Source organism: Lissotriton vulgaris, chromosome 1_1 (assembly GCF_964263255.1).
Source record: "Lissotriton vulgaris chromosome 1_1, aLisVul1.2, whole genome shotgun sequence".
Lineage (NCBI taxonomy): Eukaryota > Metazoa > Chordata > Amphibia > Caudata > Salamandridae > Lissotriton > Lissotriton vulgaris.
Window position 1 is genome coordinate 64,042,518 of NC_141685.1, and position 18,258 is coordinate 64,060,775.

General features: G+C 45.3%; 1 protein-coding gene across 1 annotated transcript in view; it reads right to left on the reverse strand.

The window, feature by feature from the left end:
* LOC147737284 (uncharacterized) overlaps positions 1-18,258 on the reverse strand; it is a 1,685,245-nt gene that overhangs the window by 1,145,714 nt on the left and 521,273 nt on the right. The gene's annotated exons all lie outside the window — the stretch shown is intronic.

Below are 18,258 nucleotides of genomic sequence, written 5' to 3' on the forward strand. Positions count from 1 at the left end.
GGCAGGGTCTTTAGCTCAAAATGTCCACGGACTCGATAATTCTCTCCTCGGTGCCTACTCGAATCGTGGATTCACACAACTCTGGGCAATAGCTTGCTTAATCTCCACTACGGCCCCACCGCGATGGGATGCCTGGTCTTCACCTTGGGGATGCCCAGTAAGGGTTATCTCGCAGGGAAAGGCCAGGACGGGTTCCCAAAGCAAGCGCCTTGAGACCTTACGGTGAAAGGCCCTATATAAGAACGTATGATTTACGATTTATTTACTCTACGGAAGCATAGCTCCGATCCTAACCTCATGAGATGTTCTAGTGCCCATGCATGCACCCCTGCACCACTTTCACCACTCCCTGGGTTTAGTCATACAGCCCCCTTCGCTTTCTGGTTTCAGTCACACAGCCCCCTTCGCTCCCTGGTTTCAGTCACACAGCCCCCTTCACTTTCTGGTTTCAGTCATGCAGACCCCTTTCGCTCCCTTGCTGCACTCATACAGCCCCCTCTTGTGTTGCGTGCACTGGCTCCCTGCCCCCCCACCACACGCTTGGTCTGGGCTCTTTTCATGTCCGTGAAAGCTTTATGGCGTCTCTCTGGAGATACAATAGGGTCCCCTTAAAGACACTGAATGAGCCATCAGCCCTTTCTTGGACTTTATGCCAGAAGCAGAAGTAAATACATCCATCCATGAAGCTTTTTGTGCAAATGTGTCCCTTTTCCACTGAGACAAAACCGGGGCAACCCACCTGGGTCCTATTGATACAAGAAGACACACACATTTTTATTGTGGGGGGGGGTTCATTGGTTCCAGACTTATCGCTATTTAGGAATAAACCAACTGTGCCAAATGTTCCTGTTAAAATGCATAGATTTCAAGTAGTGGTAAATATAACAAAGCACAACAGACATACCAAAGGGACAGATTTCAAGTAGCGTGAAATATAACAAAGCACAACAGACATACCAAAGGGACAGATTTCAAGTAGTGGTAAATATAACAAAGCACAAAGGACATACCAAAGGGACAGATTTCAAGTAGTGGTAAATATAACAAGCACAACAGACATACCAAAGGGACAGATTTCAAGTAGTGGTAAATATAACAAAGCACAAAGGACATACCAAAGGGACAGATTTCAAGTAGTGGTAAATATAACAAAGCACAACAGACATACCAAAGGGACAGATTAAAAGGAGTGGTAAATATAACAAAGCACAACAGACATACCCAAGGGACAGATTTCAAGTAGTGGTAAATATAACAAAGCACAACAGACATACCAAAGGGACAGATTTCAAGGAGTGGTAAATATAACAAAGCACAACAGACATACCAAAGGGACAGATTTCAAGTAGTGGTAAATATAACAAAGCACAACAGACATACCAAAGGGACAGATTTCAAGTAGTGGTAAATATAACAAAGCACAACAGACATACCAAAGGGACAGATTTCAAGTAGTGGTAAATATAACAAAGCACAACAGACATACCCAAGGGACAGATTTCAAGTAGTGGTAAATATAACAAAGCACAACAGACATACCAAAGGGACAGATTTCAAGTAGCGGTAAATATAACAAAGCACAACAGACATACCCAAGGGACAGATTTCAAGTAGCGGTAAATATAACAAAGCACAACAGACATACCAAAGGGACAGATTTCAAGTAGTGGTAAATACAACAAAGCACAACAGACATACCAAAGGGACAGATTTCAAGTAGCGGTAAATATAACAAAGCACAACAGACATACCCAAGGGACAGATTTCAAGTAGTGGTAAATATAACAAAGCACAACAGACATACCAAAGGGACAGATTTCAAGTAGTGGTAAATATAACAAAGCACAACAGACATACCAAAGGGACAGATTTCAAGTAGTGGTAAATATAACAAAGCACAACAGACATACCCAAGGGACAGATTTCAAGTAGTGGTAAATATAACAAAGCACAACAGACATACCAAAGGGACAGATTTCAAGTAGCGGTAAATATAACAAAGCACAACAGACATACCCAAGGGACAGATTTCAAGTAGTGGTAAATATAACAAAGCACAACAGACATACCAAAGGGACAGACCAAAGCTCCATATTCAAATCATTATCATGGTATATTTTATGATTATTATTCAGCAACAGAAAGGTGCACAGTAGTGCATCATGTGGCAGTGAAATGCCCAAGTGACTTTAGTGTGCATAATACAGTGAAAAGACAAAACAGAAAAGAAAAATGGAACAGTGGCAGTCATAAATTTAGGCAAAGTTGGAGGTGGGGAATTAGCCAAACAGTTCCCCTTAAGCAGACCGTGCAGGGACAGATGTTGAAAAATGAGAATCCCCAGGAGAAGTTAATTAATCCAAGGACACAGGACTGACTTGCTAGAGGACATAAAAACCATGCGGAATCCAGGTAAATCCCCAGAATGTGCGCTGATAAATGGCATACAGAATCAATAGTTCAGGCAAAGAGACAGTGAAACCATCACCCTCCTCCTGAAGCCCAATATCTTCAACACAGTTTAGATGACGACCCCGAAATTCAGTAACATTGCCTCGAAATACTCTACCAATCTGGTTCTAAAATGCAGCTTTGTTTTTTAGCGTGTGTTTCATTGTTCGGAATACTTATCGCTATTTGGCTTCTGCACATTTTCTGGCATAAATGGTTTATTCCTAGCAGGCGAGAGGAGTTGGCCTAACGGCTAGGTCGTTCGACCTCAGACCTTGGGAACCAGGTTCAAGTCTCGGCAATGATGCTGAACATCCTGTGCTTCTGGGCAAATCACTTAATCTCCCCGCGCCTAACAAAAATGAATATGTCCTCATGTAAAGCAACTGGTGCTATGTAAAGCACTCGGATACATGATTCGGGTCAAGTTCGCGCTATATAAATCTCTGTAAAATAAAAATAAAAACATTTAAAAAAGGACAGAGGTCTAGAATCAATGGACATGAAGGAACAATTGTAGTTCTTTTCATGCCCATTTCAAGCGCACAGAACCTCTGCCTCTGGTAACAGATCTCTTCCACAGGCAGAAGCTTTATCAGCCGCAAGGTGTGAGATTCCCTTGGAACAATGCCCAGTCTTCGTTTTCGAGCACCACTCTAAAGAAACATGCTGATTGTACGGGTGAGACCTGATCATCTTGGCTATGACCTTTCCCTGTGCTCACGAGCTGGAATCTTCATTTTTAACACTCTTCCAATAATACGAACGCTCGGAGCACTCGTAGTGTAGTGTAGTTCCTATATTCCCAATAGGCTCTGCGCATTGGAATAATATATCCTATAGATTTGACGTAGGACTGAGGTCGACTAGGTCTCTATCGAATATAATACTTAATAGTGAGTGCCAGCTAGCTCAGAGGTCACTAGAAAATTTCTCGAATTCACAATAAGGGATTCGTTTCTGACAACCGCTTAAACATGGCAACTTTGTTTCAAAAGAGTAAGAAATGTATCTCTAGAGTTGTGGAAACAATAGATAGTTATTTCACTCAGTCAATCGTGCATGCTTCGTTTCACCAGAGGTGTAGAGAAATAGAAAGATGGGAATTTTTAATAAAAGGATTTGTTGAACAGTCTTCTTTCTCACACAGAATAAATGAACTGCTACAATCGTAATACAGGTTGCAAAGTATAATGCGTTCAGCATAAACAGTAATATGAAATAATACTGTATGAGCATTGTATGGGTTCTAAGCCATATAAAATAACATACATAAATAACAATGACTAAAAGTACTCAACTGGTGCTTCTAAAATACGCCTACCCCGGTGTACCTAACCTAAGTCTAGTACGAGGGCAGAAGTAAGTGTGGTGTAGTATAGGTTTAGTATTCTTTACCAAGAATATATCCAAGATTTCTCTTAGGGTCTAATCAGCTCCGTACCTTGGTTTTAGAATGAAGGAGGTCTGGTATCTCTGTCTCAGACTCGATTTCCCAACACCCCGCAAGGGGAGCTTGGAAACACTGGAGCTGGATTTCTCAGTGAGAGAAAGGACAGCTTCTCGATCAGTGCGTCAGCTGGAGGGTCAGCTTCCTTCGGCACTTGCTGTGGCGAGCTGCGTCGTGCAAGTAGATAGTCGAACTGCCCCAAACCACAGTGTGTTTGCTAGAGCAAGTGAGGGCATATTTATACCTTGAAGGTGCCTAGTTTGACGTAAAGTTGGGCATAATAACGTCATAAAAGACCTCAAGGGAATGGAAGTTCTTTGAAAACTCCATGAGTTCTTGGACAAATCAATATTCAAGCAAGGGGAGGTCCCTGACTGCTCTCAGCCGATTTTCCAAGAAATCGTTGTGGCTTTTTGGAACTAGTGGAAGTAGCCATGCCTGTATTTGGACTGCATGGGCTATGTCTAAATATGGGTATGATTTCTATGCCTATATTAGGGCAATGTGAATTTTACCTATATAAGGGCATGAATCGGAAAAATTGCGCTCAGATCCTAAAACGCCATAAAACAGTAGCCTTCACAGAGTTTACCGGTAAAGCACAACTTTAATTTTCTTTCGATTTTCTTTCAACTACATTAAGGAAGCAGGCAGCTATTACGGCCGTGCAGCGCCACTTACACATAGTGACGTGTGCACGTATGGCCAATAAAGTGACACCATTTTTTTGTCTGTCTGCTGGAGGTCGTGTTTAGCGGCCAAAAAGGTACATTTCACCGTCATCGAGCTAGATCGTTGATTTCGCGATTATTTCACAAATCGCGAAATCCTGGAGGGTCTGTCTAGTGGGCACCTTGCACCAGTCCAAACATCCCTTATTGATGGTAGGTTAAAGACAACCTTTATTGAAAGCTATCCTAGTGGTAGCTGTGGAGAGCAGCCTTCAGGCTAAGTCTTGGAGGAGTGTAAAGCAGCTTGTTTTACCACATTGTAACCTCCTGAATGACCAAATGAGAGGAAAACCACACAATATACATATATATAAAATATATATAAAATATATGTATTTATTTCTAAACACTCACTACTAATCTCTTTATTAGATTAGAGTCCAAGATACACAATAATACAGTTCTAAAACAGCAGTAAATAGCACAATATACAACGGGCCCGGGGGGGACGGGGGGGGGGGGGGGGACCAAACCATATATTATGAAAGTGGTATAAGAACCACGACTAGACTAGACACAGTGCCTAGAGCCCGTAGAATCGGTGGGACCCCAAGGAACCACCCAAGGTAGTGACACAGGGGACCCACGGGGGACATGTGCAGTGTGAGAACACAGCTGCGAGCTCCGTTAGCTTTTATGGGGAAAGTCGCAGTTGGAATTTACAGTGTAAGGACACTTAGGAGAGGACTTTGAGCAAACCCCTTTAGACTTAGGAGGTTCTAGGGCCAAGACCCACGGGATCACCAGAGTACTCGAGTTACCCCACCCAGGGAAGCCGGGTGCATACGTGTCAAATGGTGTCGAGCCGCGTCGTCATTTTCAATGGCGACCTGCTGCAAAGTGCTGCTGCTGGGAAGAAGAGAAGTTTCCAGAGGGATCCAAGCCTGAATCGAAGATCAGAAGAACCTGAAAGTAGAGGGGACAGAGTCGGGCCACTTGCCAGTGACCAGGGGCAAGGTAGACGAATGCCTACCAATGTCAGGTGCAATGAGGTGAAGCTTGACTCTGCAGCCACGAGGACTAGGAGGCGTCGACAACGAACAGTAGCTTGATTCGAGCTGTCCCCCGAAGGATGTCAAGTGCTGCTGCTTCGATGCTCGGATTGAACACAACAAGACTTGGAAACAGCAACCCATGCAGGAAGAGAAAAGATGCTTTGGTGCAGAGCAGCAAGGTCTGGGCGACTTCCCAAGTGGTGGAGAGTCAGGGCATGTCTGGAGCAACCAGGGAAGCCGTTTGAAAGTTAGAGTTCCCTTCACAGGGACCCATCAGTCTACGGACCAAGGATCGCGAATGGGTTTACCGCCCTCCCCTGCTGCCCCGTCAGTGATGGACTCCTGCTGAAGAACCGGGCCTTTGGGCCTGGCGGCGCAGGGCACGCCTGAAATCTTCGAGTTCACCTGCCTTGTTGCACAGAGACACGGAATACTCTGTTGGCGTAGAAAACCAAGTTTATTTGCTCCAGCTAAGCACAGTTGTCCAAGAAGTACACCAAGTAGGTTCTCAGGAGACTGCCACTTTACTCCGTGGCTCACAAGCTTTTATAGCCAAAATACATCTGTACAAACATACACCCAATGCACAAAGTTTTAGCCAATCAGAAGAGTTTGAAAACAAGGTGTTGTGCAACCAGAATGCTCCCTGCATACATGCTGTGTGTTATCCAGCCCCCAAAGTTAATCAATACTGGTACCCATGGTTCAGTGTTGCAATGGCAGGACATGTCTGTATGCTTCAAAAGAAAGTTTGTGAACTAGGAAAACACAGGGAGAGAACAGCGAAGGCCAAAAGATAAGATACGGCAAGAGAAGAATACTAAAGGCTAACAGATAGTTGATACAGGGATTAGGTAGCCCAGACAAGAATTAATTAGGCCGGCTGGTGTCTGAGATTGGTTTCAAAACAAGGACGAAGGGGGTTTTCGACACGTTGCAGTTCAAAGGGCAGAGACACTTCGTTCATCGAGCAGCCTGTGTAAAGGCAACACAAAATGGCGGCGAATGTAAGATGGAGTCGAAATTAAAGAACTTCAGACCCTCCTTTTGCCATTACGTAGGCAATACACAAAGACTCACGCTAATCTGAATCAATGTTGATGGTCATGAGGTCGTCAAGCTGTTGCTGCAACATCATCTTCATATACTCTGTTTTCTGTGACATGGGTCTTGGGACACATATAGTAGCACAAAGACCACAGATTGCGGGGCCACATTGCAAACAAAGGCAACACGAAAAGATGATGGACAAAACTACTCCAACAAAAGTCAATACCTCCCATCCCCATGTGGACAGCAGTCCCCAAAACCATCCCATCAGAGACCAATTTCCTTCGGCCTGGTGGATGGACTCAGCAATGTGGTGTAATTTAGAGATGGCCTGGTATACTGTAGGTGCGTTGTCAGGTATGTAAATGCAACAACTGGATCCGATCAATTTACAGACTCCACCACGATCTGCAAGAATGATGTCTAACACCATTCTGTTTTGTAATGTCATAAGGCGATCCGCCTGAAGCTCAGCAGTGATATTACCCAGTGCTCCGACAGTTTCATTTATTGTTGCTTCAGCTACTCGAATGAGATGCCTGATATTTCTACTATTGGCCATAGGGCCCCAAAATGGGAGGAATCCTTTAAGGAAGTCGCCTCCTTCTTGTCCTTCTGTGTCTTCCATAGCAATAACCCCTCTACCGTACCTTGTCTTGTGATGTCCCGAAGGAGCTGTATATGTTGGAGGGAGGAGAAAAGCCATATAACAAGTTCCTGAGAAATCGGCTGGTAGCCATGTATAGGCTCTGTCATGGCAAACGAAATATGTTCCTTGAGACGCTACCAGTGGTGGAGACGTTCGGGATGTATAGATATATGTAATGTTACAAGTGCTCTTTCCCAATTGAGCCTTAGGACTTTGACCATTTCCTTGGAGACATTGGTGACCTTGGTGGGGCACAGTATATGTAGGTGGGGACCTTTTCCTTTTGGCTCTGTCCGTAAGACTAGTGACGTAATGTGTTACATTCCAGTCAATGTATGCTTGTCGTTCATCAGTGGGGAATTCATTAAATTTCTTATAATGTTTTGACATAGCCACTATTCCTTTTATTAGTGCATCATGACTAACGTCAATTCCATCCCTATACGGACCAACAGGATGTCGATGTTGGTTCTAATAGGCATTGGCAAACATAGAGGTGTAAGTCCAAGCAGAACGTTTTAGGGAGAAGGGTAGAACTAAATATGGCATTCCTTTATCTGTATTATGGGGTAAAAGTCCACATACCCAGCAATCGGTGGTATTGATCACCAATTGATGCTGGTGTAACAATTGAATGAAGGAATTGTTGAAATACTCCATTCTCCTAATTTGCTCATGCTCTGGTAGCGTATGAAATTGGTGTGGGGAAGCAGTAGTGCGAAAAGTTATGGGCTGGGAGGTAGATATAGGTACAGATGTTGGCTGCAAAGTGTGAATAACCCAACCCACACAAGCTAATAAAACACATAGCAAAGTTAAAACACATAGTACTACGCCACATCTATTAAATAATAATTTACAATCTTTCTTCATTATATTCCTTTCATCATTTTTTTCTAGCATAGTAGAATCCATCTTCTAGATGTTGCTCGTGGCAGTCTTCCTTCTTCACTTAGCCGTGATTATTAGCCGTCCTATGACACTGCAATTCCTGCAGACCTATTGCCACGACTCGGGTCACTAACTAAGGCTCTTACCACGACCCTGCAACCTAATTAGATGGTCAACGTCACAAAAAGCACACAGAAAAAAGTTCCCTAATTGTCCTTAGTTGCTCTAGATCTCAAATTGTATCTAGTTTTGTTTGGTACAGTCGGATCCTGAAAAAGTGTCTCTGGATTAGTTGTGTTCAATCTCAGATGTGGTGGGATAGCTTCTTGCAAAATATCATCCACTTCTTTCTCAGACTGAGTCCATTCTAGGTGTGCATCACCAAAAGGTAGAAACCGGGGGACCCTCTCTCCTTCACAATCACCTATACCTTCGCGAACCCATTGATCGAAGGGCAAAGGCAAGGGCACCTTTTTGCAGTGCACACCATGGATCCAGCTTTTTTTCCCAACAACTTTCACATCTGTACGTGTTGTCAGCAGGACCTGCCTCAGCTCCCGCCAGCGAGGCTCCAAATTCCTCTTCCTTTGGAAGTTTTTCAGACACACCCAGTCGCCAGGTTGGAGGGTGTGCCCTGGATCCGAGGAAGCCTGCGGCAAGGTGTCTTGTACCTGCTGATGGAGAACACGCAATTTAGTGGTGAGGTCATGCAAATAGTCAATTAACATTGGATATTCTATGTCAGAGTACTTCTTGGGTCTAGGGACACCCCAGACATTAGCCGGGCGTCCAAACACAATCTCGTATGGGCTAAGTCTCACATGAGAATGAACAGCTGTTCGAGTTGGCAAGAGGGCTAAAAGTAAAGCATCGGGCCAGGCAAGACCTGTGCTGGCTTGTATCTTCGCAAGTTTAAGCTTGAGAGTGCCATTATAGCACTCTACCAAACCCGCTGACTGAGGGTGGTTTGCCGCATGGAATTTCTGCTTAATACCAAGACCTGCACATACTTTCTGCATGATTTGACCCACAAATTAACTTCCGTTGTCACTCCAGACAATTTGAGGTAAACCAAACCTCGGGAAGTATTCTTTCAGAAGGACCTTGGCTGTAGACAAGGCAGTATTATCCTTTAGGGGATAGGCCTCTATCCATCTAGAAAAGGCACACACCACCACCAGGACATACTTTAGGTTATTGCATCCCTCCATATGAATGTAGTCTATCTGCAATACCTCAAAAGGATACGTTGGGGGAGCAAATGGCCTGCTGGGGTTGGTGTCCCTCTTCCTGGGTTGTGCATCAAACAAACAATGCAATGTTTAACAAGATTGTCTGCACATTTAGGAATCCCTGCATTCTGCCATACCGGAGCCAAAAGCTTGCATATTCCTTTCGCACTGATGTGGGCTGGACCATGCGCCATAGTTACTACTGGAAGTACATAGGCATCTGGTAACAGCCAACGTTGGTGTTCCGACAATTCTATCCAACACCCCGTTGCATCCAACATTCCCGTACCATCTCTCCACTTACTCAATTCTTTTTCTGTAGCCTCTTCCTGAATCATTTACACACTTTCTATTGTGTCCTCACACAATCCTCCTTAACTGACCCATCTAGCAGGTCCAGCAACATACATATGACTCGTCACATCTCTCGCTGTCTCTTTCGCTATCTGATCCGCAAAAGCGTTTCCTTCACCCACATCATCAGTGATCCTCTTATGCGCACTACACTTCACAATTGCTATCTGAGTGGGTAAAGCAAGTGATTCCAAAAGGTCATTCACTAACTGACCATGCTGTATTTTAGTACCATGTGAGGTAAAGAATCCTCTTTCCCTCCAAAGGTGGCCAAAACTGTGGGCCACCCCAAATGCATATTGGCTGTCGGTGAACACATTCACTCTCTTCCCTTTAGCCAATACACAAGCTCTAGTCAGAGCTATCAATTCAGCTGCTTGGGCTGAATTCTGCCTAATGCGTGCTGTCTCTACAATTGTAGGCAAAGTGGAAACAGCATAGGCTGCAGTCGTTTCACCATTGGGGAGCTTAAAACACGATCCATCCACCCATAGGATCCCATCCGGGTCCAGGAGCGGCGTATCTTTTAAATCAATCCTACCTTTTGTCTCCTCCTCTGTACGGAGAAAACAATCATGTTGCTTCTGAATGTCTTTCTCTACTGGGATCGGTAACAATGTAGCTGGATTTAGGGTATTACATCGCTTGATGTGCACGTGACTAGCCAAGAGCGTCAGCTCATACCCCGATAAACGGGCGCTCGTAAGATGCTGAGTTTTTGTCCTGTTTAGAAGTCTATCCACTGCATGTGGCACCATGACAATAAGCGTATTGTCTAGCACCAATCCAGCAGATTGGCGAATAGAAACTGCTGCTGCTGCTGTAGCTTTCAGACAACTAGGTAATGCTTTAGCTTCAGGGTGTAACGTAGCCGAAAAATAAGCACACGTGCATTGCTTGTCACCAAATTGTTGTGTCAAAACTGACAGTGCGCAACCTTCTCTCTTGTGCACATAAAGTGTGAAAGATTTGCTGTAATCCGGAGTACCCAACACAGGAGCAGAACACAAGGAAGTACGCAAATCAGTAAAACTTTTCTGGCATTCCTCTGTCCAAGGGAGAGGTTGTGGTGTATCTTTAAGGGTAAGGGCTAACAAAGGTTTCGCTAACAAAGAAAAATTCGGAATCCATTGTCTACAGTAAGAGGTAATGCCCAAAAAGGCACGCACCTCTCTCTGTGTGCATGGTACAGACATTTGTGCAATTGCTTGGATTCTTTCCTTGGTCAATCGCCGTCCCTCCTTCGACAAGAGATGACCTAAATAGGTAAACTCTTGGCGACAATATTGTAATTTAGAGGGCGAAACCTTATGATGAAGGTCAGACAAGTGATGCAACAGTGAAACAGTAACTTGTTTACAAACGTCCTCAGAATCAGCAGCAACCAGCAGATCATCTACGTACTGAATAAGGGTGGCACCTGGAGGCAAAGTGAAAGCATCGAGTTGAGTTTTCAAAGCCTGACTATAAATAGAGGGACTTTCACAATAGCCTTGAGGCGCACGCTTGAACCAAAAACTTCAGCCTCCCAAAGAGAAACCAAAAATATCCCTACTTTCCTCAGCAATGGGAATGCTAAAGAAAGCATTCTTAAGATCAATGACCGAAAATCAGGCAGCCGAAGCAGGTATCATTGTCAATAAAGCAGTGATATGTGGGACGACAGGAAACTGGGGTACAACAATCTTGTTGACCTCCCGGAGATCGATCACAAAGCGATAAACAGGTGGCTGGGAAGAGTCAGTAAGTTTAAGGACAGGCAAAACAGGACTATTGCACACATTTCCTCTAGTCTCTTCAACCACACCTTTCTCAACCAAATCATAAATGATAGCCATCAGCGCTCTCTCACCATCACTCGAAATTCTGTACTGAGGAATGCGAGGTAACCGAACATTGGACTTGAGGGTGACAATATAGGGTGGAATCTGCAAGAGACCAACATCATTGGGGCCTGTAGCCCAAAGAGTAGCAGGCAGGGAACGTAATTCAGAAGGGAGTTGGTCTCTAGACAAATATGTCGGGGAAGTCAATCTCTTACCTAAAGTAAGATGTACACCAGAAGGAGAACAATGCAGTGTCGCATACAGTCTTTTCAACAAATCCAAACCCAACAAATTCTCACCACAACCAGTTGTTAAAATAAGCGGAGCCTCCAAATCATAAGGACCAATGGAGATAGGCAAAGGACAAGAAACTGGGTTACGAACTGGGGCGCCAGAAAATCCTACAGAAACATTTGTTAAGCCAGACAAAGGTGCCCCAGGGAGTTTAGAGTGGATGATAGAACTCTTCGTTGCACCAGTATCCAAGAGAAATGGCTTTGACACACCAAGCACAACGACATCAACCTAAGGCCCATTTTGGCCCACTGGAACTGAAATGACTCCCTCACTTAGTCTACGGCTGTCCTAGCTAGAGAAACCCTGATTCTCATCTTCCATATAATAATCGTCATTATAATATTGGGCAGACTGAGTATTTTGCTGATCAAAATAATTCATGGAATTTTGAGGCGGAAAGGAACGTTGATCCTGGGACATGGTACTTCGCCCCCTCCCCCTAGGTGTTGACTGGAAGCCACCTCGGCCTCGCGGCCCAGGCGTACCACCAGCACGCTGCAATAATATCTGGCAATTATTCTTGAAGTGACCTTCTTCCTTACAATAGGCACATTGATTAGGACCCAGTGAAGGCCGTGGGACAAAGGGCTCAGGTTTCTGTAACACCTTCTGAAACTGGGGAGTCGGCTGAAACTGGCGCTGAGCAGGTCGAGGGGGATAAGCCTGTTGCAAAAGAGCCTTCGTCTTTAAATCTTTAGTCTTTTTATCCAATTTATCCTTTTCCTCCTTATCCCTATTTTCATAATATTGGGCAGTAGCCAATATCTGGGCTGAAGAAGAAACAGCCCATGAACTTTCGGAATCCTTTAATTTATTAGAGAGCTCGGGAAGCAAATTAAATACAAATTTATCTACGAATAATCGATGTCCCCCCTCTGTGCTCATATCCTGACCACTGTGATCAAGAAACGTTTCTTCAAAACGAGTGAAAAAGTCAGAGACACTCTCATCCTTCTTCTGCTTGCAGGCAGCTAACTTATCCCAATTAACCCACAGAGCGGGCATCATAGTTTTCATTAAGGTGATTATTCTACCAAGAAGTTGCACAATTAAATCATCAGGTTTAGCACCTCCCACTTGGAGTCTATCAGCAGCAACTATACCATCCCAATAACCTCCTAATTCATTGGTGTGGTTCTCTTTCCGAATCCTAGCCCACAATGGTTGTGGAACAACATTTCCCATCAACATATCTATATCAGCCAAATTCATAATACAAGCATCAACCGTCTGAGACAATTCCTTGTAATAACCCGCAGGGTTTTTACGGGGGTCAGGTAAGGACTGTTTAAGGGCCAGAACCTCAGATCTCTTCCAAGGTACATGTACCCATATACGTTGGAAGTGAGCTGGTATAGGCTGATTACCACCTTGGGCTGGAACCGCATCTCATCCCTGAAGCCCAAAGAGTAGTAGGCAGGGAACGTAATTCAGAAGGGAGTTGGTCTCTAGACAAATATGTCGGGGACATTAATCTCTTGCCTAAAGTAAGATGTACACCAGAAGGAGAACAATGCAGGGTCGCATACAGTCTCTTTAACAAGTCTAACCCCAACAAATTCTCCCAACAACCAGTTGTCAAAATAAGAGGAGCCTCCAAATCATAAGGACCAATGGAGATAGGCAAAGGACAAGAAACTGGGTTACGAACTGGGGCGCCAGAAAATCCTACAGAAACATTTGTTAAGCCAGACAAAGGTGCCCCAGGGAGTTTAGAGTGGATGATAGAACTCTTCGTTGCACCAGTATCCAAGAGAAATGGCTCTGACACACCAAGCGCAACGACATCAACATGAGGCCCATTTTTGTCCACTGGAGCTGAAATGACTCCCTCACTTTGTCTACGGCTGTCCTAGCTGGAGAAACCCTGATTCTCATCTTCCATATAATAATCGTCATTATAATAATGGGCAGACTGAGTATTTTGCTGATCAAAATAATTCATGGAATTTTGAGGCGGAAAGGAACGTTGATCCTGGTACATGGTACTTCGCCCCCTCCCCCTAGGTGTTGACTGGAAGCCACCTTGGCCTCGCGGCCCAGGCCTACCACCAGCACGCTGCAATAATATCGGGCAATTATTCTTGAATAACTCAGTTAGACTTAAGACCAAAACTTAAATTAAAGTGAGACAAAAGTCTAACTTTACTACACGTAAATACCTTTTGTGAATACCAAAAGTTGCAAAGTTAGACTTTCGTCTCAGTTTACATTTGTGAATCGGGCCCTAAGTGCGGGCCTCTCCCAGGCTGCCAGTTCACATGCGCGTGGGGGAGTGTGTCTGCCCATTGGAGCGCTTCACTGGTGACGTGGCAGTGGCGCTTGTGCTGAGGCCCCGGCTCAGGGCTGCTGTAAGTCCACCTGCCTGAGAGTCTGCTGGCTGCAGACATAAAGTCGTCCGAGTTGTCACTCTGATATCTGGTGCTAGGATGCAGCAGACACTTGACCTGACTATGGCATGCTCCAGCACACCAGGAAAGAGTACATTCACTGCTGCTGCCTGCTGCAAAGCTGGTGGCCCTTTGGGGAGGTGCTGGAATGTCTGCCTCGCTGCAATTATGAATAAGCGTGGCAAGCCTTGCCAGAACATATCAACAGGCAAGGCACAGCCTCATGGATCCACGTGTGCCTCGCGCTGTCTGCAGGTGATGGCAGTTATGTTATCACCGATTGAGGAGCAGCTACGCACGCCCATAAGACATGGGTTGACTCGGCTACTAATAATGATTTAGGACTTATTTTTGCCTGTGCCAGAACCCAGACCCGAGTAAAATCGACAACATATTGCAAGCACCCCCCACCCCAGGATTGGGGCTTTAGGACATAAATACCGGCTGTGGCAGGCACTATTGTGACAGAGCAAGCCACGGCCCGACTGGAAACTGAAACCGGCCCCTGCAGACAGCTCAGCATTGGACAAATCATTGCAGTCTCACGTGACGGATTGGTGTGCCGTGACTGAATGTAACTGAACTAGAACCCCTAAATGTGCGCTGCCAGCTTTGCTTAGTTTTACTCTTAATTATTATAGCATCGCTCCAGCACTTGACAGCTCAGGAAGCCATAAAAATGTGTGACTGCATTTCAGTACGGTGATGCGGACCACCACATTGAAATGCGTTAGTCTAACCGGTGATGCGTGGTACTTTTCAGGCCTGTTCCCCTCAACGCAGGCACCCTTACATTATGGCGCAAGACTGCCTGCATTGGTGCTCAGCAGCTAAATGTAGCACCAGCAGAGGAAGAAACACAGGCTGCACTATATTCTTGTAAATACGGTGCACCCCTGCATTTCAGAAGTGGAGAGTGCAGCGTTAAGCCAAGGAGGCTAACGCCGTACACCTCCAATTGCTTGTAAATATGCCCCTTAATGACAACAGCCTGACCTTTTGTATCAAGAGGCAGAAAGTCCTCTTATTTCAGAGGATGCACCACCTTGATGTAGCATTGCTCCAGGAAACACACCTGCACCTATTGAACATGATAAACTCAGAAGCGATTGGATGAGTGCGGTACTGCATGCTAGCAGGATCTAGACTACCCTTACACACCCATCTACTCCTGTGGAACAGGGGCACAGTGGGTTGGACATCTTATTTCCCAAATCCCTGGGCGTTTGCACACTGCGGACATTGTGGGACCCCCTTGACAGATGTATAACTTTGTCAAGGTTCAGATACTTATTGAATCTTTGTGTTTGGGCTCTATCTATGCCCGGGCGGCTGACCAAACTCCTGCTCTCCTTTGGACAGCCAGGTTATTCATGAGGGGGGGTGCTGGAATATGGTACCTTCACAAGTCCAGAAACCACCAGGCAGCCCGAGACCGGTTCATCCTCTCTGACATTATTGATGATCATGCCTTGATGGATCCATGGTGGTTGACTCACCTGAGGGAAGTGGACTATACTTTCACCTCCTGCGTCCATTGTTAACGTTTACGCCTTGATCCTCCCAAACAGTACCTCTGATCATGATCTTCTGCTACTCGACCATAAACTTCGATTGTTGCAAATCCCTCAGGCCCGTTGGCATATGTATACAGCATGGTATAAAGCCCATGAAAATAAGCACAGATGGTGCCAATATCTGAGCCAGTACTTGGAGGAAAACATTGGGTCCACGTCCTCTGCACTGGTGCTGTGGGAGGGCAGGAAGGCCTTTTAGAGGTAATTTGATGAATGATTTGGCTGCCTATAAGTGCCACTGTGAGGCATAACAGTGTTGGTTGACTGACCTCCCGCTTCTCCTGGCTCAGACGTATAACGCATTGCTGACACCTGCTCTTCTCAAGGAGCTGCTTGGGGCCAAGTATGATCTGAACTCCGATTACACAGTGGAGGACCAGAGGGATATGCTCTGTGGACGATATATTAGGGGACGGTGAGTTGGCCCCCTTTGCTACACTCATGCGTGATAATGGGCTGCCACAGTCGCATCACTGACAGTACCGACAGCTCATGCAGAGCCTGCCACACATGCTGGCTGCTCCCCCTTACGATCTAGAGACTGACCCAATGTTGCATTATATCGTGATGTGGAAAGGATTCAAGGACACTATGGTGGGATTGTATGTTACCACTATGGACAGCCATTCTTCGAGCACCACTGCCCACACTTAATGCTGTTTGTGGGAGCAGAGGCTGGGCCTCTCACTCTCTGAGCAGGATGGACACGACCTTTGGAAAGAACATGGCAGTTTCCTCCAGGAGGTCAGGTTGAAATTCAGTTATTTCAAGTTCCTACACCACTGGAACTGGACGCCTGAGTGGATCTATAAAGCACATACGGCAGACGATTCCAAGTGCCGGAGGTGCTGAAGGCGTGGCACACTCGCCTGTGACATTTTACATTTCCTGCGGACTGTACAGTGCTTTGTGCTACTGGGGCTCCGTTTGGGATACCTTGATGACCAACCAAGGGGTGGCACCGCAATTGATGGCCCGTCTGACCTTGCTTCACAAAAAGTCAGCCTTCCAGGATTTAAGCCACCACTGTAAGAGTTAGCTGGCTATGGCCTTCATAGTGGGAGTTGGCTTTTTGGGGGCGACCATGGGGCTTGGCACCCTGACATTTTTTTTCCTCTTCCCATGTCCCTTCGCCTCGTGTTCTCCCTCATCCTCCTTACCTGATCATCTGCAGGATTTTCCGAGCCACATCACCTCTATCTAGACGGGTTATTTCATTTATTGTTTTTCCTGTTTTCAATGTCTTCTCACAAGTTCTAGTTTACACAGTATCTTGGACTCCGCTGAATCGATAAACTTCCATCCCTGTAATATGCTCATTGTATTTGAAAAATCAATAGAGAATTGAGGTATTTAAAAAAGACACAGGGAGTGGTGTCACTTAACATTTGACTTTGATAATTCCAAAGGAAGAGACATTACTGAATTTATAGACATGATCAGCACACATGTAAAGTGATAATATTGACAACCAAGTCTCACTAAAATAGACATTCAATCCAACATTCTACTGAACTGTGTGCAGTACTCATGGTGAAATATGAGAAAAGTGTTGCACCAAAATGTGGGACAGAGGGTCTGCTTTGCAGAATAGTCATGTGTGAAGTTCTAGTTAATCCCCATAGTTTGGAAGAATGGGCCAGGTTTGTGTGAGACCTCAGCACGACCTCCAAATGTGTTAGTGTCACTCGTGATGAGTGACGCTTGAAGGCTCTGATATATGCATGTCCAAATTTATGTTGCTGTTGAGGCATTCAAGGCTGCTTGCATGACAATGCTGCAAAGAGTTGATGCACTCACTAATCAGCGGTGTATTGATGACGAGTGTACTATGATGGAGAAGCGTGGCTCAGTGGTTAGAGGCGGCAGACCCGGAAGCTGAGATCGGCCTTGGACCAGGGTTCGATTCCCTGCCTCGGCGGGTCTCGGGCTCAAAAATTCCACAGACTCGACAATTCTCGCTCCGGTGCCTACTCGACTCACGGGGTCACACTCTACGACTCTGGACAATAGCTTGCTTAATCTCCACTACGGCCCCTCGCGGCGGGATGCCTGGCTTTCACCTTGTGGATACCCTGCCGGGATATCTCACAGGGGAATACCAGGACGGGTTCCCTAAGCAAGCGCCTTGATACCTTCGGGTGATACGTGCGCTATATAAGTCGCAATACATTTACATACATACATTTACATGATATAGGGGCCTATGTGAAGGAGTAGAATATTTTCGAGTAGTGAAATGCCCCTCCCCTGTTCCTCAGACCAGTAACACCCACTCATTTTTATGATACAATGCAAACTGTGTGAGAAATTTCTGGTTCATACTTGGTTGCCCTATTTTAGGAATAAATTGTTTCAAAGATAA